Below are 27,153 nucleotides of genomic sequence, written 5' to 3' on the forward strand. Positions count from 1 at the left end.
TTCACTTTGGCCTAATTTTTAGGTCTTTTTTTTAATCTCTGTGGTAAGGAATCCCTGGTGTCTTCTATGCTTTTCTCAAGTGCAGCTAGTATCCTTAATAATGTTACTCTAAATACTGGATAAGATATATCACTTATACCTGTTTTGATTAAATCCATGTCTGTCACCTTTTCTTGTCCTTTCTTTTAGGATGAATTTTTCCATCTTGGTATTTTGTCTAGGTGTCTGTCTTCTTCTCTGTGTTAGGAAAGCCTGTTATGTTTCCTGCTTCTGAGGGTAATGGCTTATGAAGAAGTGGTCATATACTGGTCAGGATCTGGTGCTTCAGGAAATGTCTCTGGTTTATGCTGTGTGCCCTCCACTATTGTGTTTTGGCTGCTCTTTCCCTCAGGTCATTCCTCTGCAGTTTCTCCTTTAGTTTTTGTCTGGGAACTCTTTATCTCTCCTTCTATTCTGAATGACAGCCTTGCTGGATGAAGTATTCTCGGCTGCAAACTCCCTTTCAGTAGGGAGTGTTTGGACTTTGGCCAAAGTGTGGAGAGTTTTAACTAGGTGTACTCTTGTTTGCTTGTTAAAACAGGCCTGATGCTCTTTCCACTAGAGCTGAAGCTTTGCAGAATGCTGTGGTCAGTAGAGGTGGTATATGTGGAGGGGGAAGTTTGTGTTGCTCTTCTGGGGGAGACGCCCACTGCTCTGGTTCTCAGGCACACGTGCTTAAGAAAAGCAGCACCTGCACAGTACAATGGAGTGGGGCTTGTTGTAAGTAGTTTAGGCCACCACTGTTGGCATGGTGCTGCCCCTCAGGGGAATTTGTACCCACTGCTGAATGAGAAGCCCTCCCAGAGGAGCAATTTCCCATCATGTGTCTCAGGTGTTCTTCAGTGAAGATTATCTGTGTCTGGGCCATCTGCCTGCATGGCAGCACATTGCACCTATGTTCTATCCCAGGTAGGCAGGCTGAGTTTTAAAACTACAAACTTTAGAGACCTGGCATGGCACACAGCATGCTGATCCTCTGGGGGAGGGTCTTGCTGTGCTGGGATGGATGCAGGTTTGTCCTAGAGAGGCAGTCACACTGAAGTGCGAGGGCGTAGAATGGAGTTTGTAGGAGTACAGCAAAGAACCAGTGTCCAGGTTAGCCATCTTAGCAGGCATCTCTGCCCCTGTGCTGAAGATAATGGCACCAGATGGCTCTTTTTTCCCTGGAAATGCAATGTCACCTCTCCTAGATGTGCTCCAAGAAGGGAACCATTTCTTCCAGTGCATCCCACAGGAGCCTCAGACCATGCAGTCTAGTACCTGGCTCTCTGCTGTCCTTCACAGGAGCATTGAACCACCCTTAGTGTTCCCCCATTGGCCATGTGGCAGGCCTCTAAAACTCTAGTCTTTGAGCCCTGCTGGTTGTAAAACTCACAAAAATCATCCCCTCTCATTTTCCCATCATTGGGTTTTGGGAACTGTTTTCCTTGTATGATCCTCTATGCACTCCCTTCTCTCTCTCCCTCTTAACTCTCTCTGTGACCAGGGCTCTCTCTCTTCTGTAGCACCTGTGATCCATTTCTCCTCCAGATCACATCTCTGTACCTCCTACCTTCCACAGCATGGCCCCCTCTCACCCTCTACTTTTGCAGTTTGTTTGGTCAGCCCTCAGAGTGATTTATTGGGTATTCAGAATGATTTGATATTTATCTAGCTATTTCCTAGGATTGAAGAAAGCCTAAGGTCCTCCTGCTGCTCCACCATCTTAGGTCCTTGACCTACCCTTCATTTTTGATGCTATTTCATCCATCACACATAGATTATTGGGACACCTGGGTGGCTCAGCGGTTGAGCATCTGCCTTTGGCTCAGGGCATGATCCCAGGGTTCTGGGATCAAGTCCTGCATCGGGCTTCCCGCATGGAGCCTGCTTCTCCCTCTGCCTGTGTCTTTGCCTCTCTCTATCTCTCTGTGTCTATCATTAATAAATAAATAAAATCTTTAAAAAAAGATCATATTCAGGTTTCTTTATCAAAATCTTTACTTTCAAATACAATTTCACATTTAAGGATATGAAACCCGCTTATCCATATTACCCTTTTTTATGTAATACCAGTAAGAAAGACTTTACCAAATATTCACTGCCTAACCTCTACAACCATTCTGTTATTCTTCATTCTTTTTTCCCTCTTTTGAACCCTCCATTGATTATTCTCTCTTCTTCCTCATACCACCTAATGATATACTCTATTCAAGTGACTGTCTTTACTTTCTCTCCATTTTTTATAATCTGGTATATCTGTCTAATTGTAACTATAACTTGTATTATATATAGTAGGTGATGCTATAAACTAAGCCTGTCTCTAATGATTGCTGTTTTACAATTACACTTCCAAACATGTGGTCCCTCTTTTACTTGAATATTCTATGACTGCTTCAAAGTCAGTATGCCAAAATTCAATCAGCTCCTGCTCATCCTGACTATAATATTTATTGGTGGAGGGAGAGTAAAACTAATTTTTTTTTATTTTTTTAAAGATATTTTACCTTTTTTTAAAGATTTATTTATTTATTTATTTATTTATTTATTTATTTATTTATTATAGAGAGAGAGAGAGGCAGAGACACAGGAGGAGGGAAAAGCAGGCCCCACGCTGGGAGCCCGATGTGGGACTCAATCCTGGGACTCCAGAATCATGCCCTGGGCCAAAGGCAGGAGCTAAACCGCTGAGCCACCCAGGGATCCCTGATTTTTTTCATTTTATAAATAATTCTTTCAGATGTCTTAGTGTTACTGTTATTAAAAATAAAAGTGACTTCTTTCATTAAAAGCTTTTTCATTTAGTTGTGTGACACTTTCAGGTTAGCTTTGTAAAACTAATGAAACTGTCCATAGGGTAAACTTCAGAAAGTTTTTTTATTTGGATTTCCATCCCATGGAAAAAACTAAAGTAATTTAAGAAAAAAAAAGTATGTCTTATTGTTGACATTAACCAATGTTTGAACTTTTATATTTGAGTTCAAACATCTATGAATGTCTAATTGCTATGTAAGTTTCAAATATACTAATTATTGAACATGTCATATTATTGTAATACATACATTATAGGGTTTTTTTGAGAATATTTAGTCCTCATCTTCTTATGTTTAGTGATCCACTTAGATGATCTGTAACAATTGTATGTATCAGTCAAAAAAGATTTGTTAAAAAAAATAGAAACATTTTCCCTGCCTTTTAAATTCATTACATAACTTTGAAAGATCAAATTATGTTTTTTTAAGTTTTTATTTTAATTCCATTAGCTAATATACAGTGTTACATTAGTGTTTTAGATGTGCAATATAACAATTCAGCACTTCCATACATCACTCTGTGCTCATCAGGACAAGAGGACTCCTTAATCTCCATCAACTATTTCACCCCTTCCTGCACCTACCTGGTAACCACAGTTTATTCTCTATAATTATAGTCTGTTTCTTGATTTTTTTCTCTCTTTTTCCTTCTCATTTTTCCCTTTGCTTGTTTTGTTTCTTAAATTCTACATATGAATGAAATCATATGGTAGTTATTTTGCGTAGCATTATGCTCTTTAACTCCATCCATGTCATTGCAAGCGGCAAGATTTATTCTTTTTTAATGGCTGAATAATACTCCATTGTGAATATACAACACATCTTCTTATCCATTCATCAATCACTGGACACTTGGACTGCTTCCATCTTGGCTATTGTAAATAATGCTAGTTTAAGCATAGCGATGCATGCATCCCTCTGAATTAGTGTTTCTGTATTCTTTAGGTAGGTATCCAGTAGTGTGATTTGCTGGATCATGAGGTGTTGGCAAGCATATAGGGAAAAAGGAACACTTATTCACTGTTGGTAGGAATGAAACTGGGGCAGCCACTGTGGAAGACAATACAAGGTTCCTCAAAAAGTTAAACATAGAACTACTTTATGAGAGATCAAATTATCTTTTAAATACCTTTTAAGAGAATTCATCATTTGTATGATCCACAATCCTTTTCAAATTATGTTGACTTATCAGTTAACTTTAAATGGTTATAAATTATCAGTGTTTAGGTTAGGTAGATATAGGGGACAATATTCTGATCACAAAGATTTCTGAAATGCATAAAATACAAAACAAAACAAAAACTGGTGGCAATTCTATTTTCAAACAAGGGAGAAATGGCAATTATTTTTGAGATTTTATTTCTGTAACCATTTACAATCCATCTTGTGCTTAGTATAATGGGGAAAAAGATGTTTATAGACAGTGATAGACAGTGGGAGGTCTTCTAAGCCACGTTTATAGCCGTATAAATCTAATGTGATTATTATATAAAATTATGTTCTCTTTCACAATCTTCTTTCTTCATATAAAAGCAGCCATTATAACCTTTGTAAGAAGATGTAGATTTACCATCTGTCTGTTTTTAGGTGGTTTTTAACATTTAAAATCACCCAAACTGTGTTCCTTATATAGCACTTTCTGTTTTGCAGCTCTTATTATTTTGTATCATGTGTGTGGGTGTGTCCTATTTCCTATATTATTATCCAGTCTGTCTGAAGTCAGAGTCCATATGCTATCTTTAAGAAAAGTACTTTGTATACATTATAATTCCTCAGGGTTTAGTTAAGGGAATAGATGGAATTTTAGTTAAAATATTTTAATCTGTCAATGTAATTATAACATATTGCTTTACGTATGGGCCTTATAATGCAACAGCAAATCTGAACTGTTACTTTGATAGTAAGATAATATATTCAAGAATATAATGCAACAGTTATATTCACATAATCAATAGAAGACTAAACTCTAGGGACACCTGGGTGGCTCAATGGCTGAGCATCTGCTTTTGGTTAAGGGCATGATCCTGGAGTTCCAGGATGGAGTCCCACATCAGGCTCCCTGCATGGAGCCTGTTTCTCCTTCTGCCTGTGTCTCTCCCTTTCTCTCTCTGTGTCTCTCATGAATGAATAAATAAAATCTTAAAAAAAAAAGAAGACTAAACTCTATTTCATATTATTTGTCAATTTAAACCTGCAGGTGACATTCATTAATATCTTAAAAAATTAAAAATAATAACCTGAATTACTTATATTTGTATATGAAAATGAAAAATTTATTATGTAACCCATCATTGAATTCTTTTGATAATAATTGCTTATGATATATTTTCATGTAAATGTTGCATTTCAGAGAATATAATATTTTTCATATGTATAAGACCAATACAAGAAAAGATTTTTGGTGTCTAACCTTTTTTTTTTTTTTTTTTTTTTCTTATGATAGTCACAGAGAAAGAGAGAGAGGCAGAGACATAGGCAGAGGGAGAAGCAGGCTCCATGCACCGGGAGCCTGACGTGGGATTAGATCCCGGGTCTCCAGGATCATGCCCTGGGCCAAAGGCAGGCGCTAAACCTCTGCGCCACCCAGGGATCCCTGGTGTCTAATCTTATAGTATTTTTTCTAACAGTTGGTTTGATGTGTCCCCTATTCTATTTTGATTTATATTCTATTTTATTTATATTTTGGAAAAGTTAGTAGGTTTACAATGAAGCAACAAGGAATTCTCCCTGTCTCATTCACTCCTGCTAAATATTTTACAGTTCTACAGAACATGTTCTATAAACCATCATCTTTTCAGAAAACATGTTCCAAAAGAACGAACACATGAAAAAATCAATTAAGTTTAATATTTTCTATAACATAACAAGCAGTAAGACTATCACAGCATCACAGTATTTTAAGATAGGATGAGCTTATCTATGCTAACATAGGCCAACATGATGTAATCCTCTGCAAGAATCCTGTAAATCTAATTTTCCCCTTCTTTTTTATTCTCTACAAAAAGCTGCAAATTACAGTGTGGGCAATTTCAATTAAAATTAACATCCCTTGTACAAAACTGTTAAGTTTTCTTCTAATTCCCAGGCTTTGGGACTTATATTGCTTTCTTAAATAATGCAACACACAAATTTGATCCTTTGACTACATTGTGTTTTTAGTTCTGATAACTTTTAAGTCTGTGTCTTCTAAGTTTTCTGGCAGTACTAAAGACTTTATTCTTTTCTTATGCAAGTTCAATTTTGAAATATCCTTAATAAGTGTCATTTGGCATAGTTTTAAGATGGGCTGCCAAAGGTCATTATCACCTCATATAAATGTTCTCTCTCTTTTTTTTTTTTTTTTCTAATGAATTCTTAAGGATGGAAGTTAAAAACAATGTTTCAGACATGGTCTAATCTGCATAATTTAAAACAGTAAATTATTCTTCTTCATAATAAAAGGGTAGTCAGTGACAAACCTCAGGGATCCAGCATATTAGCTCTGTTTTTCTTACAAAGCCTTAACTGCTTTCAATCAATTATATTGCTCAGTTAAGCAAGTGAAAGTGTATTGTTTTTGTCCTTATGAGATGTTCAGCTGTATCTTCTTCCCTGCTCTGTATTTGAATAGCTGATTGCTATATTAGGGATATTAAATAATGCACATTTTAACAGATACATGAAATATTTTTTAAAGTTTAAAGAAACCATGAATGTTGTATACATGTTATTTCAGCAACTCAAAGATAACTTTTTAAAATGTAGATGTACCCTTCTACTTTATTTTCTGCTTTTCAAGTAGTTGAATTGCCAATATTATGGGCTTTGGCAGTCTCCAAATGGCAACTTCTTAGTTAACATTCTTACTAAAATATGTCTGTTCCAAGTTACAATGAAGTCTAGATGATTTAATTAGTGCATATTTCCCATATCAGGTAACTTTCAGACAGGATTTACAAAGTAGTAACATTCATATTTTTCAAAGGCTGAGACTGGACAAACATTTTCTGTAACTCACTTTACCTTCTATGAGTTAATAGATTTATCTTGGTATTATTTTCATAAGAACCGCAAAGTTACATAAAATTAAATTAACAAGTCAATTGTGATATTAAGGAAAAATTCAATGAATATTAGGGCTTCTTATGAGAGCAAGATACAAAATTAAGTCTCTTTCCCATTTGTTCTGCCTATAAGATGTATGTCAAAAAGCTAAACTGAACTTTGGAATTTGGCTAATTTCTACCATATCTTTCTAATATTTTATTATTACTCTCTAAATTGATACAATTATGTTTGTTAACTATCAATATGTATGGTGTGTGATACTTTTTTGTAAAGCTCAATGTGAAGTAAATGTTTTTAATAGAATAATATTTTTTAAAATAATTGAACAATTTCTCAATATTTAAAAATACTTTGTAGTCATGTATAAAATTACAGAGTCTCAAACATTTTTTTCAAACATTAAAAAAAAACATTTTATTTATTCATGAGAGACACAGAGTGAGAGGTAGAGACACAGGCAGAGGGAGAAGCAGGCTCCCTGCAGGGAGCCCGACATGGGATTCGATCCTGGGTCTCCAGGATCAGGCCCTGGGCCAAAGGCAGGCGCTAAACAACTGAGCCACCCAGGGATCCCCGAGTCTCAAACATTTTAAAGGAAAATACTTTCATTGGATTTAGTAGAATTGTTCAGCTTTAAACTTTCATGAAAAATGCATGAAAAATAAGGCCAAATCATCTCTTTTGTCCTGGCCTGGTAGGTCCAGTAGCAGGTTTGGGGGATTTTTTTGTTTTTTGTTTTTTGTTTGTTTGTTTGGTTGGTTGGTTTGGGGAACTGTTCCCATGACTGTAACAACCATTTCCTTTTCAGCACCAGAAATTGTCTCATGCAAATCTAAGGTAGTGTACTTCAGTACTGAGTTTTACCAAGTATATGCAAATATACATCTGGTCTTGTGGAGTCTTATATTTGAAACATGTTGTGTTTCTGCTTCACTCCATTATCAAGGATAGCATACTAGACTTTGTGATATATAACTTAAAATAAAAGCATTGAAAATTTAAAAGTTAAATTTTAGTCCCAGAAGAAGAGCTATTAATACAAGAATTATTACCATATTGCATAGATGTCATGAAGATTGTTTAATGGGTTAGCTATGAATAAACCATTATTATAGCTTATGTACTTTTCTGGAAAGAGGGAAGATCTAAATGGTAAAGGCAGTTAGAAGAGTGCATAAGACCCAGTAACTATGAAATCAGTAGTATCTCAGTAGTGTCTTTGAGACATTGGTTTGGTCCAGATTGCTTATTCTACACATACTTTCCTGGAGCTGCCCAGAACTGTTTCAGACCACAAATTGAAGTAACAAATAATTAGTGACATTGCCTTGTAACTCTCACAAGCTGTGGGGCTCCTACTCAGTTTTTAATTAGAATTATGACTAAATTATTCATTGTCTGTGGGAGTTGCCCTGAGGAGAGAAAAATAGTTGAAAGTTTCACAAGACAAGATAAATATTTGCTACTTAAAGCATTGAAAGTATTGGAAAAAATGTGGTGGGGGCTTTTATCATCTAGTGGATCTCATTGTATCTTAAAATTCATTTTTCATTTTTGTCACAATATTAACCATAGAATGGTAGTTATCTAACTTTAAAATAAGTGATAGTAGAAAATCTATAATGTTTTGTCCCCCATGTTTTTTTTGTTAAATGTCTTATAGATTTCTGTAGTTTTGTTGCTTTGTGGTAATTCTTCTATTCTGTTGCCTTAGTATTGTTCTCGTGTGTTAAAATGTATCTCAGGACTTCCTCAGATTACCAGTACTTTATAGTGCTTAAATGGGAGGGAATAAGCCACTTTTAGTATTTGAGCTATTGAAACTATTTTCGGCTTAGACATTTTGGTAACCTTGTAGCAATAGGTCTGGTAGTTATTTTCTGACCTTCTTTAAAATGGTAAATTCTAGTTCATTAAATTGACTTATATAAAGAAATTTTTAGATCTTTCAGTCACCACCTAAAAATCATAGAATTTTAGCATTACTAGGGCATCTGAAAGTGCTTTCACTGTAACTTACACCTTAATAGTAAGTCTCTTTTTGATCTTAGGAAATGGTTAATATGATATATACCCCATGAAAATGTCAATTTGTTTTAGAAATTGCATTTTTTCTACATGATAATAAGCCCCGTGTAACTTTCATTATAGCGATACAATTCTTTTCTATTATACACCTTATTCTGTGTGTGTATGTGTAAAATCTAACCCTTTCCCAGTGAGGTTCTTTGGTAATTGACTCATTTTGCTGTTCTCCAAAATGAGTCACTCATATTAGGAAAATGTCCCTATAATTATTTTATAGCACCATCATAGTCTTGTTACAAAAATAATTCCTGCAGGTGAAAGGAAGTTTCCCATTTTTAGAAGATTGCACTAAAACGATGTTTGCTTTTTCTTTTCCATTTTATTGCCTAAAATTCAAAGCAACATGCATTGTATCTGTACTTTTTTTTTCAGAGCTAAGGCTTAGTATATTCTGTTTAATTTCTCCTCAATATGGAAAAAAAAATTCTCCTCAATATGGATAGTACCAAAGCATGTTGTTCCAGCTTTTCAGTGAGTTTTTGTCTTTGTTTTTGTTTTAGAAAGGGAAAGAAAGGTGGGGGGAGAGGGAGAGGGTTGAGGGGCAAAAGGAGGGAATCTTTTTTTTTTTTTCTTTTTAAAAAGATTTTATTTATTTGAGATAGAGAAAAGAAAACATGAGCAGGACTGAGGAAGGGGCAGAGGGAGAAGGAGAAGCAGACTACCTGCTGAGCAGGGAGTCCAATGAGGACTCAATTCCAGAACCCTGGGATCATGACCTGAGCCAAATGCAGACACTTAACCAACTTAACCACAAGATGCCCCAAAAGGAGAGAATCTTAAGCAGGCTGTATGCCCTGCATGAAGGTCAACTCAGAGCTCAATCTCATGATCCTGAAATCATGACCTGATCCAAAAACAAGAGTTGGATGCTTAACTGACTGAGCTACCCAGATGCCCCTCACTAAGGTATTCTTGAACATGTAATAATAATAATGAAGAAGATAGGAGTGAATGTACTCTACATTTGATAAAGATTGTAGAGTGTTAAATACTTTGCTTGGTGTAACTTTAGATATGATAGGTAGAAGTTAGTACAGATATACTTTTTATTTGCCATAAAAATCCATAAATTCTTATGTTCCAAGTTTTGATGTTGTTAACTTAAAATAATCATCCTAAATAGTAAGAAGTAGCCATGATTAAAAGATAGACACATCTTATGGTGGCTGATATACTGTAACTCTATTTAGAAAAGTTAATACTCAAGAGATGTAAATTTACACTATATTTTCTGATTTTTATCATATGTTCTATTAAAATTTAAAGTTTTAAAAATAGAATGTGATAAGCTATACATTTATATTTATATTTTTACACATCTTAGGGATAGTAGTTAAATATTCATACAAAATATTTACCATTGCTATTGACTATACTGTCATTAAATATGCTTATGCATCATGTACAACGTAGATATTAGGTATGCCTCATGGAGATATTGAGTTCTCTCTGTGGTGTTGATATAATATACTTGGTCAGTTTTTGACTGCTTCTAATATGATCTCATAAAGAATAAAGTAATTGACTAGTCAAAAATAATAGAATGCATGACTTCTATAAAAGCAGATTCATTATAGAAAATAATTCAAAAATTATATATGGATTACTCAAAAGTATATTTGTATACTGATGAATAAATATATGTTCAGTGATTTCAAGAATAAATGTAAAGACAAAAAGGATGCTGAAGTACCTACCAAGAAGGATATAGTTGAATAAACTATAGAGATTTCACTATAGGTTAAACTATATTAGATTTTCATATCATAGGGTACTCTGCAGATATTTACAGAATAAAGGTTTGGGTTAGTATCTATTGACTCAGAGAAATAGGGTGCTATACAATAAAAACAAGCTGCAGCAGGTAACATGATCCTTTTCTTGTGAAACTAAAATTGTATTAATTTCTCTCCTCTAAGAGAAATTCATTTTTCAGGAACAAGGGGCTACTTTGCTTACAACTCAAAAAGTGGAAAATTTGTAAAATATGTTTTAACATATAGGAGAGGTAAAGTAGCAATAATTTTCACCAATCCAAAGTGCTGAAGAAGATAGGTGCCATGGCATTCACTTTGAGCATTTGTCAGTTTTGAAAAAAGTGGCCTATGGGGTTAAAAGACTGAGCGGTACTTATGACAACCTGAAAATATCAGGATAAACAGGTGCTATCTGGTATTCAATAAAGGAACCGTATAGTAAAATTTCCTCTTTAAATGAGCTGATGCCACAGAGGGACTAGAACTCAAGAGGAAGAGTGATGTGGAAACAAAAAAGCCTTTGAATGCATTGCAGACCCACTTCAAACCCCCTCAGTTCTTGAAATTAGATTAAGGTGATACTGACTGCTACTGAATTTACTGGCCTTCCAGAAGCAAACATATGAAATTTGAGGAAAGACAGCTTCATCTCTTGCCTCACATACTTTCCACAATTTTGAAAATATGATGCCTATAACACCTTCATAACTAAACACAGATGTGAGAAGAAGAGACAACTTGGTTTTGAACAAAAACAAAATAGAAGATAATGATAGTCCCCAGGGGCTCCAAATATTGGAGTGAGACAATTAAACATCCTTTCTCTGTTCACAGAAATAGTGACAAGATTGAGAAGTTATACGAAAATCAAGTGAGAATTCTAAAATTGAAAAAAAAAAACACTCAAAAATCAAGTAAAATATGAGTATAATACCAAATAAAACAAGATAGAGATATAGGTATGATGATTTATAATAAATAATATAGAATGAAACTCAAACAGTTGAATAGTTTTGAAATACATAGGATAGTATGAGATATATAAAGGATAAAAGAAGGTGTAACACATGTAGGTATTTGGGATCCCCAAAGGACAGGTGGTAAAAAATGGTGCAAAAGCAAAATTTGGAGAGATAATGAACAAACATCCTTGTTGGGGCCAAAAGGATAAACAACCTCAAATCAGTTTCAAGAAGTCCTATAAACCAGAAACAAGGCTAAAAATATCTATATCTCTATCCTTCTATGTGTTTATCTATGTATCTATATGTCTATGTATCTATCATGGGCATCTATATTATCGTTTAAGAGTAAAACTTGAAAAATAAGGAGAAAGTGAAATATTTTTTAAAAATATTTTTCATATTATATAATTCACATACTAAAAAATTCACTCTTCTAAAGTATACAATATAGTTGTTTATAGTAAATTCACAAAGCCATGCAACATTCACTACTATTTAATTCCAGAACATTTTCTTTTGTTACTCTCATTTTTTCTTTCCCTAAACGTCTGGCAACAATTGATCTACTTCTTGTTCCTACAGATTTGCCTATTCTGGATATTTCATATATAAATTGTATAATTTTTTAAGTCTGGCATTTTTAACCTAGCATAATATTTTCAAGATCCATTCATGTTGTAGCATATATCAACAATTACTTTGTTTTGGATTCCTGAAACATATTTTATTGTATGGGTATACCACATTTGTTTAGCCACTTATCAGTTGATAGACATTTGGGCTATGGACATTCATGTACAGGTTTTTGTGTAGATATGTGTTTTATTTTTCTTGGGTATATTCCTAGGAATGAAATTCCAATGATAATAATATTTTATGAAATGTTTATGGATTAGAAATGATATTCTACTTTTTGTTCTTTAAACATTTGGAAATGTAAAAATAATTCTGAGCTCTCTTGGACAGTGCTGAAATAGGCAGCAGACAGGCTTTGACCCATGTGGCATGATTTACCAATCCTTGCTATACCTAACTGTGGAGAATAGCTAAACTATACTGGCAATTCCTCTAAGGCAGTGGAAACATGCCTTCTCGACTTGCTTCATCCCACTGTACACCTGCCCAGAACTTCTTTCTTTAAGAGTGGCAGGGATATTTCCAACTTTAGAATTTTAAAATAGGAAGATTGAATTTTATGTTTTGCACATGGGAAACATATGGGTAATTTTGATTCTGTGTTTAATTTCATCCTAGAATCTTTAACTTTGTAAAAAAAAAGTGGCAATTCAGCTTTGCTTTAGCTCCTTTTTATAGTTAAAATACATTATGTTGAATGGAAATGTTTTTAAACTCTACAAAATATTTATATGTATTCAAAAGAAAAGAGTTTCATATCTGTTATAAAATGAATTTTAAGATACATAGGAGAAAATAAAAAAATTGATAAAAGCAGCTGAAATCAGCTAAAAAATAAACAGAAAAATCTGTACTATAAGAAATGGAGTACTCAAGAAATAAGCACTAAATTAATGGAGGGCCCAAAGTGGTACAAAATGAGATTTTGAAAACAAGAGTTGAGAAATGGTAATGAGAAATTTGAAAATAAAAATAATTGTGGTAGTGACACAGAATCCTGACCATTAAATTTTAGCAATTTAGTTTGGAAGGGATTAGATTGCTTACAACATAAATATGTTTTGGAAAAATTAGAGAACATAAAGAAATATGTATATATTATATATATATTGGAAAAATGTATCTCATATATATATATATATATTCAGTTGAAAAAAAATTAACACAGCAGACTACATTTCACTGAAGAGAGAAGAGATTTGAGAGTTAGTGAGTAGGGCAAGGATGAGAAAGATGGTTTTCACAATAAAATATTTCCAGATGCTGGGTTGCCTTCAGAAAAAAAACATTTCATCTCAAATTCAAATTCTCATTTAAATTTTTAGACATGGGAAACAAGATACCTCAGTGCCTATGTAAACAATCTAAAAAAATTATCAGCACCCGCTTTTTGACAGTGGGAGTATTTAAGGAAGGACAATGTGAAGTAGTCCAGTAGTAGTCATAAAATAGTATTCAGAATATATAAGCTGAGAAAAGGAAATTTGAAGCAACACATCCTTATTTTGTGTATGTGGTACTATGACTGTGTGTGTCTATCAGCATTGAAATATCAATTCAAAACAGACCTATGGTACCAACATAAATCTGATGAGTAAAGCCAAATAGAAATTAACTTTCTATTAGAAAATCAGAACTTGAACTATTCATTGCCCAAGGGTTATGAGGGTTTTTCCTCTATAATCTTAATATCCTAATTTTGTTCCTGCCTTTCAAACTCACTAAGATAAAACTTTACCCTTCATCTGTATTGAGCTTCATTGCTTTTAAGAACTGTCACATAGTTTATCTCCTTCGTCCAATATAATCCTAAGAAATGAACAACACTGGTATTATCAACTCCATTTTTACATGAAGACACTCAGATGTAAAGACCAAATTCCGCTTGCTGGATTTGAAAGCCCATCTGCTTTCCATTAAATGTACTACTTTCTTCTGTGAATTTATATTCCCTGCAGTGTTAGCACAGTGATTTGCTTGTAAGAAATGTTTGAGTTAACCATGAATAATAAATAATATTTGTAGAGTGCTTTGCTGCTTAACAAAACTTTCATATATAAATTGGGAATAAACTTCCCAGCTTATTCAGAAAAAAGACATTTGATTTTAGAAAAAGTTTCATGATTCCTGTGGAAAGCATACTCAGGCATTAATAGAGGATCCTAAGATTTTCTCTCTCTCCTAGTTTCAACGGTGTCAAGCTTTTTACCACTGCATTCTACCCCTCAAAATGTGTTTCTGTTATCCTTTTAATTATTATTTTTATTAAATCTTAACTCTTGAGTACATTTTTAAAGAATAATTAGCATACACTGTTATGTTAGTTTCAGGTGTACAATATAGTGATTCAACCATTCTGTATATTACTCAGTGCTTATCAAGATACGTGGTGTACTCTTAATCCCCTTCACCCACTTCAGCCATTCCTGCTCCTACTCCCTCTGGTATCCATCATTCTTCCCTATAGATAAGAGTCTGGTTTTTAGTTTATGCCACGTTTTTTTCTTTTGTTTGTCTGTTTTCTTTCTTAAATTCCACATATGCATGAAATCCTGTGGTATTGGTCTTTCTCTGACTGGCTTATTTTGCTTATTGTTATTCTCTAGACTGTTCATGTTTTTGCAAATGGTAAGATTTCATTCTTTTTTTATAGTTGGATTATATTTCATTGTATATGTATACCACATCTTTATTTTTTGCCCATTCATTTACCAGTGGACAGTTGGGCTGCTTCCATAATTTGGCTTTTGTAAACAATGCTGCTATAAACATAGGGGTTACCTCTATCCTTTGAATTAGTGTTTTTGTATTTTTTGGGTAAATACCCAGTAGTGGGATTGCTGAATCATATGGTAGTTCTATTTTTAATCTTTTGAGGAACCTCCAATAGTGTTTTCCACAATGGTACAGCAGTTTACATTCCCACAACAGTGCACAGATTCCTTTTTTTCCGCATCCTTGCCAACATGTAGTTTCTCGCATTCTTCATTTTCATCACTCTAACATGTATGAGGTGATATCTCATTGTAGTTTTGATTTGCATTTCTCTGATGATGAGTGATGTGGAGCATCGTTACATTTATTGTTGGCCATCTGTATGTCTTCTTTGAAGAAATGTCTGTGTATTCTGTGCACTTTTTAATTGGGTTATTTATTTGTGGGGTGTTGTTTAAGTTCAGTGTATATTTTGAATGATAAATTTTTATCGGGTATGTCATTTGCAAATATCTTCTCCCATTTGTCTTTTAGTTTTGCTGATTATTTCCTTTGCTGTGCACAAGCTTTTTATTTTGATGTAGTCCAAATAGTTTATTTTTTCCTTTGTTTCCTTTGCCTTAGTAGACATTTATAGAAGAACGTCACTGTAGCCAGTGTCTGACAAATTACTGCTGTGTTCTCTTCTAAGGTTTTTATGATTTCAGGTCTGACATTTAGGTCTTTATCCATTTTGAGTTTTTGTATATGGTGAAAGAAAGGTGTCTAGTTTCATTCTTTTGGATGTAGCTGTCCAGTTTTCCCAGCATCATTTGTTGAAGAGACTGTCTTTTTCCCATTGTATATTCTTGCTTCTTTGTCAAAGATTAATTGACCATATAATTGTGGCTATATTTCTGGGCTTTCTATTCTATTCCATTGATCTATGTGTCTTTTTTTTTGTGTGCTAGTACCATACTATTTGATTACTACAGCTTTGTAATATAACTTGATATCTGGAATTATGATACTTCTAGCTTTTTTTTTTTCAAGATTGCTTTGGCTATACAGGATCTTTTGTGCTTCCATACAAATTTTAGCATTGTCTGTTCTAGATCTGTGCAAAATGCTACTGGTATTTTGATAGGGATTGCATTGAATTTGAAGTTTACTTTGGGTAGTATGAAAAATTGAACAATACTTGTTCTCTCAGTCCATGAGCATGGAATATCTTTCCATTTATTTTTATTATCTTCAATCTTTCATCAGTGTTTTATAGTTTGCAGAGTATAAATCTCTCACCTCTTGGTTAAATTTATTCCTAGACATTTTATTATTTTTGGTGCAATTGTAAATGGGATTGTTTCCTTAATGTCTCTTTCTGCTGCTTCACTATTAATATTTAGAAATGCACCAATTGATTTCTTCATATTGATTTTATATCTTGCAACCTTACTAAATTAATTTATCAGTTCTAGTATATATTAATGTTTTGGAAATATATTTGGCTTTATATTTGTAAAATGCTCTTACATGGTGTTTTATCACCGTATAACAACTTTTTGAGAAAGATAAGGCAGCATTGCAAAGGAGCATCAATTTATGATTTTGTAAGAGAACTCATGATTCAAATTCTTCATTTTTCCTTTTTCCTCTATTCACCATTTGAAATTTTTTTCATCCTTTGAAAATTTCTTAATGAATATTTTACTGCATGCTAAGAAAAATTTTGTAAATATAAAAAATTCTATAAATAAAAATTGAAAGTTACAACAAACAGAAGAAATAGGAGAAAAAAACAAACAAGATAAAATCATAATCTTACAATGAGTAAGGTTCATGCTATGAGAGAAAGGCTTACCCTGTGCTATGAGACACCAAGACAGAGTCCACAAAAGTCCACAAAGGTAGAGAGGATTCATGGGAAATCCTCTGAGGTAGATGACATTTGAACTGAAGTTTAAAAGTTGAATAATAGTAATATCACATAGAAGAAAAACTTACATGTGCACAGAAAAAAGAAAGTTCAGAATAAATTTAGAAACTAAAATAGTGTCTTGAGGCTCATATTAACAAATATGTTGGTGATAAAATAGGCAATCAGAAAGTTAAGCAACAGAAAATGAAAGGTTTATTTGCTAATCTAAATAGAATAAAATGTACACTAAAATTTATGCAAAAAAAAAATAAATAAATTCTGCTTTCGGCTCAAGTCATGATCTCAGGGTCCTGGGATCCAGCCAGTTTCAGGTTCCCTACTCAGTGGAGAGTCCTCTTCTCCCTGTCCTTTTGCTCGTCCCCTATGCTTGTGGTGTCTCTCTTTCTCTCTTTCTCTCTCTCTCTCTCTTTCTCCCCCACTCTCTCTCCAATAAGTAAAATCTTTAAAAACATTTTTTTAATCTTCAGCAAATCATAATTCTGGGGTAGAATTTTTAATTTGAAACATACAGGTAGGGGGATGCCTGAATGGCTCAGCAGTTAAGTGTCTGCCTTTGGCTCAGGGCATGATGCTGGTGTCCCGGGTTCAAGTCCCACATCGGGCTTCCTGCATGGAGCCTACTTCTCCCTCTGCCTATGTCTCTGCCTCTCTCTCTATATATATATATATCTCCCATGAATAAATAAATGGAATCTTAAAAAAAATAAAAAAGAAACAGGTAGGTGTACATGAGACAGTTGAAGCAAAAGAGAATACATAATTCATGCAAATATCATATTTAACATAAGAATAAAAGGCTGAATAAAAAGCCTTGAAAACATTGACCTGTAAAGATAAACATCAGAGACATCTCTTTGGATATTGAGAAGAAATGCTAGGAAAGTAGGGTTGCAGAATCTAATGTGGTGACAGTCAATGCTGCCAGGTGGTCAAACAAAAAGAGTAGTATTCCTGGCTTTGAGACTTTGAAGGGTATTGGTCTAGTCATTTGCATTCATACAGCCTTACCACTTGGGCAAGCTCTGTCTCAGATTCTTATGCAAAAATCAAAGGAAAATAGCAATTACAACATTATGTTTAAAAGGAATTAATTTTTTAAAATTTGAAGTATCTGGAATAGTCAGAACTTTAGACCTGGAACTGAGATGACAAGAAGATTGATAAATGTATATGACCAGAAAATAAAAAACTTGAAATTTGACTCTACCTCTCCAAATTTTATATTTACTAATCCATAGTTAATTTTTAAATGTTTTTTTTTAAATAACTACTGGATTTTTTATGAAAGTGTACAAAACAAATATGACAAAATTTTGGCACAATGTAAAGAACACTTTTATGGCAGAAATACTGAAGGTGACAAGAGGCATTCTGGATGGACTTCTCACTAACACCCAATTCCTGTGTCCACTCAATCACCTGCAGGTTAAATCTTGTGACTGTCCTTTACTCTCATTTCTAATTGTTCATTTCAAGATAATGAAGTGAAGCACTTCTATCCCATTCTTCTTTGTTCCCAACTGTCATTTCTGATTATCTCAATTTCAAGGTAGTAGAGACATTTACATCCCTTTCTCTTTCAAAGATAAAAATAATAATAATAATAATAAGGAACAGAAATGCAATTCCATTTCTGGAAAATTAGGACACCTACAATATCAAATCATAAACATATGTGAGTAGAGAGCAGATGGAGAATTGTGACTTAGCAAAACTGAGAAAGGTCAAAATTACAGTCTTATAGAAGCAGATTCCTAGGAGAAGCAATTGGATTTCCCTGGAAAATCTTAAGAAAGGCTTAGACAGATAGAGTTTCTGGATACTGAAAATAAAGCCTGTTTTGAAAATGTTTTTAAACATTTTTAAATTCCATGTGCCACTTTAGTTGATTCAGTCAGAAGATCCCCACACATAAAAGAGCTAAAATGTGAGCGGCCTTTAAAAAAATAATGAGGAACACCTGGACGGCTCAGTGGTTGAGTATCTGCCTTTGGCTCAGGGCATGATCCTGGGGTCCTGGGATCAAGTCCTACATTTGGCTCCCTGCAGAGAGCCTGCCTCTCCTGCCCACGTCTCTGCCTCTCCCTTTGTGTCTCTCATGGATAAATGAATAAAATCTTTTTAAAATAATAAATTAAATTAAAAAATAATCATATCCCTTTTTTAGTTTTATTGAGATATATTTGATATATGCAAATTTCATAGACTTAATATATGTTTGGACATATGCATATACACATGATACCATCACCAAATCAAGGTAGTAAACATCCATTAACGAAAAAAAAATTTCTTTTAATTCTTCCATTTTTGTTTCTTTAGTAAGAACCTTTAACATGAGATCTATCCTCTCATGTACTTTAAAGTACACAATACTATCTTGCTAAGTATAGATACTACATTGTACATGAGATTTCCAGAACTTATTTATCTTGCATAACTGAAACTTTATACACCTTGAAAAACAATTCCACTTTTCCGGCTCTTCCCTAGCCTCTGGAAATCATTATTCCATTCTCTATCTCTTTGAATTTAATTATGTTAGATACCTCATATAAAAGAAATCATGCAGTATTTGTCCTGTGACTGGATTATTTCACTTAGCATATCCTCTAGGTCCATCCATATTATCTTAATGACAGGATTTCCCTTATAAGGCTGATAATATTCCATTGTATGTACATACAACATTTTATTTATCCATTTACCTGTAGATGGACACCTGTTTTCTTATCTAGCTATTGTTAATAGTGCTGCAATTGTTAATAATGCTGCAGTTAAAGGGGTGGAGCAAATATCTCTTTGAGATCCTGATTTCAAGTCTTTTGGATATATACCCAGAAGTAGGATTGCTGGGCCAGACAGTAGTTCTACTTTTATTTTTTTTGAGGACCCTCTATACTGTTTTCCGTAGGGGCTGCACGTTCTGCATTCTCACAATGTATAAGATTTCCAATTTCTCCAAATGCTATCCAACACTTGTAATTTCCCTTTCCCTTTTTAAGTTTTAAATAATAACCAGCCAAATATCTGTGAAGTGATATCTTATTATGGTTTTGGTCTGTTTTCCGCATGAGTAGTGATGTTGAGCACCTTTTCACATACTTGGCCATTTGCCTGGTACCTTTGGAGAAATGTCTATTCCAGTTCTTTACTATTTATTTGTTTGTTCCGATATGAAGGAAATACTTATATGTAGTTTGCAAATATTTTTTCTTAATGGGTAAGATGCTTTTTCATCCTACTGATTATTTCCTTTGCTTTGCAGAGTTTTTTTATGTAGTCCTACTTGTCTATTTTTGGTTTTGTTGTGCTTTTGGGATCAAATTCAGGAAAACATTGTTAAAACCATTGTCAAGAAGGTTCCCCCAGATTTATCCCAAAGATACAGATGCAGTGAAACACCAGGACACCTGAACCCCAATGTTTATAGCAGCAATGTCCACAATAGCCAAACTGTGGAAGGAGCCTCGTTGTCCATCGAAAGATGAATAAATAAATATGTGGTCTATGTATACAATTGAATATTACTCAGCCATTACAAACAACAAATACCCACCATTTGCTTCAACGTGGATGGAACTGGAGGGTATTATGCTGAGTGAAATAAGCCAATCAGAGAAGGACAAACATATATGGTCTCATTCATTTGGAGAATATGAAAAATAGTGAAAGGGAATAAAGGGGAAAGGAGAGAAAATGAGTGGAAAATATCAGTGAGGATGACAGAACATGAGAGACACCTAACTCTAGGAAACGAAAAAGGGGTGGTGGAAGGGGAGGTGGGTGGGGGATCGTGGTGACTGGGTGATGGGCACTGAGGGGGGCACTTGACGGGATGAGCACTGGGTGTTATGCTATATGTTGGCAAATTGAACACCAATAAAAAAATACAAAAAAAAAAAAAAAAGAAGAAGAAGAAGAAGATTCCTCTAGTGTTTTCTTTGAGAATTTTTAGTTTTAGGTCTTAATTTAAATCTTTGATACATTTTGAGTTGATCTTTGTGTATGATATAAGATAGAGATTATTCAATTTCATCCTTTTATATATAGTTATACAGATTTCCCAGAACCATTTATTGAAGAGACATTTCTTTTCCCATGGTATACTCTTGGCACCCTGTCAAAAATCAGTTGACCATATGTGTATTGACCTATTTCTGAGCTCTCTATTATGATTCATTGGTCTATAGGTCTATCTTTAGCCTTTATCTTAATGTTTTTATTGCTATGACTTTGTGACATATTTTCAAATCAATAAACACTATCCCTCCACATTTTTCTTCTTCATCAAGGTTGCTTTAGCTTTTGGGATATTTTTTGGTTCCATGTGAATTATAGGATCCTTTTTTTTTTTTTTTCCAAAAATGCCCTTGGGACTTTGATGAGGATTGCATTGAATCTGTAGATCAGATCACTTTTGGTAGTATGGATATTTCTTCCAATCTATGAATGCAGATATCGTTCCATTTATTTGTGTGTGCCTTAATTTCTTTTATAATGTTTTATATTTTTAGTGTCCAAGTCTTTTAACTCCTTAGTGATGTTTATTCCTAAGTATTTTATTCTTTTTGATGCTATTATAAATAGAAGATTTGCTTGACATCCTTTCTGTACAGTTTGTTCTTAGTACATAAAACACAATTAATTTTTATATTTTGAATTTATCCTGAGGCTTTGCTGACTGTGTATTCTAACAGTTTTGTTGTTGTTGTTGTTGTTGATTTTTGTGAAATATTTAGGGTTTTATATGTATAAGATAATGTCATCTGCAACTTGAATGAATACACAAAGAAGCTGAAGCATTAGGTAATCTGACATGCTGAAAGCTCTTTTCTTTCCATGTCTACAGTGTCCAACCCAGTCATTAGATAACCCTTATCTGGGAAAAACAAAACAAAACAAAAAATTAAAAATAAAACTAGAAAAGTTCACGTAAAATAACCTATAGACTTCAATAGTAGAAGTCCTCATGTAATAAGTTTGGCTGTATAGTCTACCTGTAATAAAGCTCTGTAATTAATGCATTTTGCTCACACATTTAGTCCCTTATACTTAAATTGAAGAGAAAGGCAAGAATCATGTTATGTGAAGAGTATTCCCAACATGAAAGATAAAACCCAAAATAAAGAGATAAGAGGAACTCAGAACTTTTCAGGGATATTCACTGACACCTTGTTACTCCTTGAAATACAAACAAAAATAATAACAGATATTAACAACATTAATAAAAACTCTCCTTAAGGCAACTTTAAAAGTTTGTTGTGGGAAGCCTGGGTGGCTCAGTGGTTGAGCACCTGACTTTGGCCCAGGGCATGATCCTGGAGTCCTGGGATCGAGTGCCACATCAGGCTCCCTACATGGAGCCTGTTTCTCCTTCTGCCTATGTCTCTGCCTCTCTATGTGTGTGTGTGTGTCTCTTGTTAATAAAGAAATAATTTTTTTAAAGTGTGTTGATTGTAAGCTTTGTGGTTGGGATTCAGAATTCTTTGTAGGTAAATTCTTTCTATACCTAGTTTGTTGAGAGATTTTATCATATCAGGGTGCTGAATTTTATCAGATTTTTTTTCTACATCTATTGAGATGAGCATATGTTTTTTTTTTTAATTTTTCATTCTCTTAATATGAAGCATCAATTAATTGATTTGTGTGTGTTGAACCATCCTTGCATCCTAGGGATAAATTCCAGTGATCATGATATATGATCCTTTTAATGTGCTGTTGAATTCAGTTTTGTTGTGCATTTTTACTTCTATGTTTATTAGGGATATTGGTCTGTAGGTTTTTTTGTTTTGTTTTGTTTTTCTTGTAGTGTCTTTGTCTGGCTTTAATATCAGGGTTATTTCTTACTGTAGTCCATATTCATCCTAAGTTGTAACACTACCAAACTGTTTGCAGTTATTACAATAAATGTAGTCTCCAAGTCTTAATGCTTTAGAACATCTGTTTGCTCATATGTCTTCTCTACTCTATAGCCTAGTGATATTTAAGATTTGTTTTATTTACCTTTCCTGAAACTGCCAGGCAGAATTAGGTTCAACCTTTATTTAAGATGCATTACTTTATTTTACCTATTTGATTACTTTTTTTTAATCTCTCCTACTCTGTAAGCTCCTAGAGAGGATTTTGTCTTGCTTAATTTTTATCTATAATGCAATGCCTGTCACATAGTAGACTAATAACTCTCTGTTGAATTAATAACTGAATAACTGGTCTTCATTGAATCTTGTCACTAAAATATCTGAGGAATAATTCTTGTAATTTTTTTTTAAATGAGGAATGAAAATCAATTAACTTCCAAATACTCATTTATAGAGTTAATGACACAGACAGTGACTACAAAACTAGCCAAAAAATTAATTCATGAATTTCACTAAATGTTTCTAAGACCCATTTAATCTCCAGACTCCCTAGTTGGAAAGAAATAATTCAGGAGAAAATTCTACTAATCCATTTGGCATGCTCAGTAATGGCAATTGCTTCAGGGTCGTATCTGGTGAAACTGCCTGTTCAATGTCAAATGTGAAAGCTTTAGAGGAAATAATTGTACCTGTTGGGTAGCAAAGCCGTTGGTGTGGGCATGACAGCGTTTCTTTGTCTTCTTTTAAGCAATTCCATTAGAATCAGTCACCTACAGGTTAGGATAGTAGCTTTGATGAAAGAGTTATGTTAAGACTTAATCTAGATAAAGTGCAGGTAATACTGAACTGTCAGTAGAAACACTGATAGAATGTACCCTGAAATAAAACCACTTTTTCTCTACAAAGACCTGGTAACTTTCTACAATTCTGAAGATGCAGAATTATTTTAAATTCCTTAGTCCTTTTGCTTATATATAGCAACTTAAATACTTAGGAAACCCAGCACATCAGTGCTGCACTATTTCTAGACAAGTGTGTGTACTAATTTTGACTTGTAACCTGTATGTCAATTACTTCTGGCTCCTTCAATCTTTCTTATCTTAAAATTATATAACAAAATAATATTGTACTTTTGGCTAATGTGATCTGATTAATTCCTTATGAACTATTAGTTTTGGTTGAGTGGTTTGTCTTTTTTCAAATAAAGGAAGAAATCACCTTGAAAATTACTATTTCACTAATCAGTAGTATTATATACCACAATGAAAATCGCAGACTGTTGTCTATTTTTTAACATTGCAGTTGGATAAAGTAATCTGCTCCAGTTATCAAGTAGTGGATATGCTTATTTGGTGTAATTAAATAGTACTTAGTCAAGGGACTATTCAAAGATTATCCCAAGTATTAAAAATCCTCCTACTTTTTCTTCTCTTTTGCTCATATAACTATTAGAATTTAGAAGAAATATATTGATTACCCAATAACAGAGGCTATAAAACATGTCATTATAAAATTGTTCTCTGTGTAATGTCATTGTAGCTATCCAGTAAAAAAAAAAAAAAAAAAAAAAAAAAATCACAGATGGTCGCTAGGGGATTAGCTATAATAAACTAATCAATTTATTGTAGAAAACTATTAAGACACATTTTCCTTTATTTATTTATTTATATTTTCCCTTCTATCAGTCTTTTTTCTTCTCGTATTCCCTCCCTCCGCCCTTACTCCTTCCATCCCCTTTTGCTTTGCATATTTCTTTTTCTATTTATTACTACCTTAATTTATCACTTTAAAACATGTTTTTTCTTTACATGGTTATTCTGTTTTCTTTTTTAAAATTAAAAAAAAAGTGTCTTGGGATTCCTGAATAGAATTATTTATTGAATGATTACTTAAGTGATCATACAAGGAAAATATTTATTTAAATGTGGTATCCAGGAATTGGCACTCTGAGACTTGAAAGAAATACATAGCCTTAAATCCTATTCCATATTGACTTGTATACTATAAAGAAGTTAAGACATACAAATAAATAGGTAAATCTTAAAGCAATCTATGATGGATATAAGCTGAGTGGCACAAAATGCAGTTATTATTTATTAAGAGCTCTCTTTAGGCAATCACTCTGATTGGCTAATTGTGAAATAAATTGAAAAACTCTAGATGATATCAGATAACAATAATTTATTGTTAAAGATAAAAAGGCCATTTGAGAAGTAAAGAGAAGACCATAATCCTCCCAACTATTTAACAGTGATATTTAAAAGCCACAGTGCAATAGGTCATGTCATTTACAGACTCAAGAGATTTTTCTATGACTACATTGTTATCCAGAGATACACTTCTTAATTTGCTTATTGGATTTTACACAGAAATGTCACTGATAATAACCTTTGTCATTTTTCAATGTGTGTTTAACGAGTGAATACAGAAGGCTGGTATTAGAAATCAAAATGGTACTGTTGATAAGAACATGGCAGCATTGAGTGCAGCTTTTAAAATAAAAGGACTTCTCAACTTCCATGTTTAGCAAGGAATCTGCTTGAGATATTCCCTCTTTCTCCCTCTTCCCCTACCCTTCCCCTAGCTTTTGTGCTTCCCCCACTCTCTAAAATAAATAAATAAATAAATAAATAAATATTTTTAAAAATTAAAATAAAAGGACTTCTCTCTAGAATAGATAGAAACAATCATCTTTCTGACTACTAGTGCATGTATAATTAAAGATAAGTACTTAGCTAAAATATCTAGCAAGTAATTTCATCTAATACTTAAAGAGAGGCATTGTATTTGTTATCTATTGGTACCTAACAATATTTCCACACATTTAGTGGTTTAAAAACAACAGACATTTATTATCTTGTGGTTTCTTTGGTTTCTCAGGCACAGCTCAACTGAGTCCTCTGTTAAGGGTCTCACTTGTATCAACATGTTTGACCAGGGCTTTGAGGCCAATGGAGTCTCAATTCAAGAAGGATCTCCTTCTAAGCTCTATTAGGTTGTTAGCAGGATTCAATTCCTTGCGGCTGCTGAACTGAAGGAATCAATTCTTTGCTGGCTATTGGCAGAAGGCCACCTTTAACTTCCTGTTCATGACTCTCTCCATTTTGTATCTCACAACATGGAAGCTTGCTGCTTCAAAGCCAGCAGACAATCATTTAACAAAATGAATGTTAAACCTTATGTAACACATAATAATATACACATAATCACATATCTTTTCATCATTGCCATATTCTGTTGATAAGAGGACAGTGACAGGTCTTATTCACAGTAAGATGGAAGAATTATACAAAGGCATGAGCACCAGGAAGCAGGGATCATAAGAACCTCCGAAGAGTATGGCCACCAAGATATTACACTTCAGTTATAAAAAGAAAGAAAAAAAAAAAAAAAGCAAAAAAACACTCAAGTTTCATTTAGTATGGATATGTAAATTGATTAGAAAGTATAACTAGATGGCTTGAAAATAGTTTTAAAAAATAATTCCACATCTACATTTGTAAAGTTATTAATCTTGAACATTAATTTTTCATTGAAGTAATGCTAATTATTTGTAGCTCTGTTTTTTGTCCTATATTTTACTTGGCAATAGAAGAGAATTAAAAAAAAAAAAAAAAAAAGAATACCCCACCTGCCCCCAGCTCATGCTCTCTCTCTCTCAAATAAAATCTGAAAAAAAAAAGAATATGCGGATCAAAGATATAAGATGATTAGAAAGGTTATGAAAAATAACAACCATATTTTTGTTTTGTTTGCTTTAATGTATTTTTAGGCTAATATTGCCTGTTAACAAATGATACTAATGAAAAAGCAAAATAGTTTACTTGACTTCTATATTATGAATTTTTTCCTTAGGTTAATACAGATATTTTCACTAAGGAATTTCAGCTTTTTTCAGGAAAGTTTAGAGAATTAAATGAATATAAGTTAAAGGAAATGTATAGTGGTACTCCTCTATTTTTCTCCCCTTAACAAATCATTATTTATGATATCTTGAAGAATGGCCACTCAGAATTTTCATAAACATTTGTTTTTTTTTGTGATTTGAAACTCATGATTTTCCAGATTGTCTACTTGAGAAAATACTAATGGTTAATAAGCATTCCTTTACATCTTCTCATTTTCATGTATAACCTCTTTAGAGTTCTTAATTTTGTCATGTAACACTATTTCTAGACTCCTATTTAATTTGACTACTATCCCCTGAATTCTATCTAGACTTTCACAATACCACATAAACTTGTAAGTAAACACCATATTTATTCTGCATGAGATTTGGATCACAAAAGTCAGTTGAAATTATCACTTTCTTTTTATTAATGTGGCCTAATTTTA

At 33.4% G+C, this 27,153-nt stretch overlaps 1 protein-coding gene across 1 annotated transcript in view; it reads left to right on the plus strand.

Moving 5' to 3' along the window:
• The window catches only part of EYS (EGF-like photoreceptor maintenance factor), a 1,514,868-nt gene that overhangs the window by 253,000 nt on the left and 1,234,715 nt on the right, over positions 1 to 27,153 (plus strand). The window lies entirely within an intron of this gene.

The sequence above is a fragment of the Canis aureus genome, chromosome 7, assembly GCF_053574225.1.
Source record: "Canis aureus isolate CA01 chromosome 7, VMU_Caureus_v.1.0, whole genome shotgun sequence".
In the NCBI taxonomy this organism is placed as follows: domain Eukaryota; kingdom Metazoa; phylum Chordata; class Mammalia; order Carnivora; family Canidae; genus Canis; species Canis aureus.